General features: G+C 43.5%; 1 non-coding gene across 1 annotated transcript; it reads left to right on the top strand.

The window, feature by feature from the left end:
- Nucleotides 1-909: 909 nt before the first annotated feature.
- On the top strand, nucleotides 910-993 carry TRNAS-GCU (transfer RNA serine (anticodon GCU)). The gene has a single exon. It is a non-coding gene; the product is annotated as a tRNA-Ser (tRNA).
- The last annotated feature ends 3064 nt before the right edge of the window (nucleotides 994-4057 follow it).

Raw genomic sequence — 4057 nt, 5'->3', positions numbered from 1 at the left:
TGCCCCACTTCACATCTCGTGGTAGGGCCTCAGAAAAAATCACTTGGCCCGGGACAATGATGACACATGATACTCTTAAGACGGGCCCTGGTTGTGCGTGGTTCTTTTCCGGAAATGTAGGCAGAGTAGTCACAGTCTCGGAAAGTAATTATTGGAGCTTTCTAAAAGTGAAAGGTGGTTCGGTTAGCCAGTAAATGCGCCGAGTATAATAATTCATACATGTATGTCTAAAAACTTATATTGGGAAATTGGAAAAACTCGCGGAAACTAAAATAATATCGTGATAATAACTCATAAGCATAATAATCTACGCACTTGTCCGCCATGAACAGAAATTTTTCTATTGGAGGAATTCTTTCGCACAGACGCGCGGCTCTCTAATGGCCTCGAGGCCATTAACGTGTTTTGTACCAAGAGATGGGGAATAAATAATTTAATATTCAAAATAAAAATCATATAATTTGTATTATGTAAAAAACAAATTATGATTATGACGCAGGGATACGATGACCGCACATAAATCATCTCAAATATAATTTCCTCACGTTTCTTAAATACGGGCCTTCGTTTAAATTTTTTTGTTCAAAGGGCTCTTATTCTTCCGTTTTTGTATTTTTTTTTCCAGCATTTATGTACATTCTATAATTGAAATTGAACATGTTTCATGTTCATGTTGTTTTGTTTTTTGGATGCTGGTCCATCGCCCTGCTTAAACGATGTTCAAGGAGGCTCTGGAAAATTTTTCTTCTGGTCTCCGGAATTCAACTCGGGTTAAAAGGTGTGTAATGTAGTTTTTTTTTTCAGAGGCCCTATCTGATAAATTCTAGAAAATTTCAATCAGATCTCACTTTTATCGCCTCTGGATCTCTTTGGAACGTCGGCATGGATGCAAACATTCAATTGAGTCGTGACGAGGTGGCCGAGCGGTTAAGGCGATGGACTGCTAATCCATTGGGCTCTGCCCGCGTGGGTTCGAATCCCGTCGTCGAAACGCGTTTTTTAGCGCTGTGGTGGCAGAGTGGTGATAGTGACGGACTCGCATCGCGAGGACCTGGGCTCGAACCCCGCCGGTGTCAATAGTTGGTTTTCTGTGGTTCCCAACTTCGAGGCGCGAATGCGAGTGAACATTTCCCCGTTAAAAAGTCTCGCCACGGAGAGTAACAGGCCTACAAACGGAACGAATATTCAATCATTACAACTTCACTTCTGAAATATAGATGGCAGAACTGAAGATCAGACAAAACACTATATACGCACTCTCAGTCTGTTAGGTACACACATTCGCTAGTAAATTGCCCATGGCAATAGACCGGAGTCGTGCTCGGTTTGACAGAAAAGGCCTCTGGATTGGCACGGCGTTAAGACGGCACTGGGTATTCAAGGGGTCGCGAATATTGATGTGTACTTATTTGCTGTAAAACTTTTTTTCCGTGTAAGACTACTCTGGGCAGCCAAGAATGACCGCGGGTGACCAAAATTTGGAAACAACTGTTCTACGGGTAAACAAGGTTATCGGTGGAAGTCCCCCCTGGTAGTTTTACGTTTTACAGCGCCACCTGTCAGTGAAATTTGAACTTTCTTTCAAATGATTTAAAAAAAACAAACAAACTCTGGGCCTTTGATAAGTATTTCAGTGCCAACCGCGCGCACATTTATACGCCAATTGCTCTTTAAAATGTGCCCAGGACTTCTCGCTCACCCTGTACATACAGAGTAAGAGGACACACATCAAAAGAAACTCAACAGGATAAAAAGGAAAAAAAATCACATATATCTAATCTATAATAAGACAGAGGAAACGGCCAAAATGCTGTTCCGAATGCTCCGTACACAGCATATAATGGATTCTCCACATTATACGGATCGCGTTGGCAACAATCGAACGAACCATAAAATAGGTCAAGAGAAGCCCTTTTTTTTTTCATTCCTAATGGGCCACGTTATTTATTCTCTCTCTCTCTCCGCCCCCCCCCAACACACACACACACTCAATGTCTTTTTAACCCGATATATATACTATGTACTAAAAAAATGGAAGTGGACACGAAAAAATGGTTTGTTTACTCCCGTCGTGGTGTAATAGATGGCGAAAATGGTTCGTTTCCGAGGATCTGCGTCCAGCAGGGCCGTCTCCCAGGGGTACCACGTTTAATGCGGTGTTGTATATGTGAACAGTGACTGTGTAATGACGGTAATGTTGCGCGTGCAACGTGCCTACGAACTTGAGGCTTGGGGAAAACAAAAAAAAGAAACTCTTGGACGGTTCGTCACGCCACTGAGTTTATTAATGTTTACTGTCGACGCCGAAGCGACTCTCTCGGTGAAGGTGGCCATTTTGCTTTTATCGCGCTCCCCCTTCCTTCTGGACTTGGATACTGAATTTTGAATCATTTTTCCGTGCTAATGAGAGGCCTCATTAATTAAGTACCAATTATGTTTCGTCGACGAACGTAGTTCACCTCTCCGACTAGTTTGTCTTACCATCACTTTTGGATCGCCCCGTATTTTACGGGACAGATAAATTTTTCTCCCAATTCTATTCGGCTCTTGGGATTCGGCTTTTCCTGTCTCTTTAGGTTACTCTTTTCGTTATTCACATGTTTGCACACAGTCTAAGTCACTTTCATATACCGCTTACGTATACTCTCTAGGTCACTCTTTTGGTAGCTCATGTACTTACACACATGACTGCAAAATTTTTTGGTCGCACATGACCTGGTTCCCTCACTCTCGAGAGCGAGGATGCTCAACCTTAAGGAGGGTACAGGCAACACCACCTATAAAACATAGGTGGCATATGTTCTATAGGTGGTGTTGGTACAGGCCCTTTCCATTGGTTTGAAAACGTGTCGCGGGCCTCTTAAGTAAATCAGCTCCTCAGGTCACAGTGATCTGGAACAGCACCACAGGTCATTTAAGGGATCTGTGCGCGTGTGTGTGTGTGCCGCGGGTCACATCAGTGATGTGAAGCTGCACCGCGCGGGTCACTTAAGTGCTCTGGAAATGTGTCGCGGGTCACTCAAATGATCTGTAAATATGCCGTAGATCACTTAAGCGAGCTGAAATTATGCAGCAGGTCACTTAAATTATCTACAAATATTGCGTGGATTACTTAAGCGATCTGGAATTGTGCTGCGAGCCACTAAGTGATGTGAAACTGTACCGCAGGTCACTCAAGTGACCTGGAACTTTGTCGCGGGTAACTGCAGGGGTAAACACATTCGCAGGTAAACCCGTTCAACACAAGTGAACTACAAAAAGGGTGACTTAGAGTGTGAGCATATGAATGATCAATACATTGTGAAAGCACGTGAATGACCAAAACATCTAAATAGATAGTTGCTAGGTTAGTGAGTGATTGGAAAGTAGCCTGGAGAGTCATAAGGTTAAATCAGTCAATGACCTTAAACAGAGCAAGATCCCAGGTCAGTGAGCGATCAAAAGAGTGACTTGGAGAATGTATATACTGAAGTCAAGCTCTCTTGGTAGCTGACAGATGTGGTTTCTTGCTCTCTGGGTCACTCCCATGCACACGCTATCTAGGTCATAGAAAGTGTGTAAGTTTGTAACGAAAGGATCTCTCAGGAACGTGTTTTGAACCTGTGGGTGCTCGTCTAATGCATGAAATTTCGATTTCCGAACCAGTTTCGGGGTGCTCAGACCCGTGCCACAAATTTCCGTGGTTACTCGAGCACCCAAGCACCCCCAGCTCCGAAGCCACTGCACTTTCATCACGGTACATGAAGTAATAGGGTTCTTTTCTTGGCGAAGTCGCTCAAATGGATGCCCTCACGAGCGATTTCCCGTCCTTGTTTTTTTTGAATAAATAATGAAGGCAGTACGTGTGAATCGTAGCAATCGCTGGACCTTGCAAATCTCTCTCTTTCTCTTTGTCTCTAGGAACCAGTCCACAGTAGATGATGGACTGACTGACTCGGTGTAGCGTAACTAAAGAGACTCTCGGGAGTCATCCATCCCACAGAAGGAAGCGACCCTCGAATAAATATATTCAAAATTTTCCATGTTAAGGATACGCGTATTATATAGTATTTTAAGC

This window comes from Pholcus phalangioides, unplaced genomic scaffold, assembly GCF_987345545.1.
Source record: "Pholcus phalangioides strain wild (caught in Gottingen) unplaced genomic scaffold, Ppha-v1.0 ptg000024l_1, whole genome shotgun sequence".
Taxonomy (NCBI): domain Eukaryota; kingdom Metazoa; phylum Arthropoda; class Arachnida; order Araneae; family Pholcidae; genus Pholcus; species Pholcus phalangioides.
Note: the sequence above shows the minus strand (reverse complement) of the source record. Positions and strands in the feature narration are given on the sequence as shown.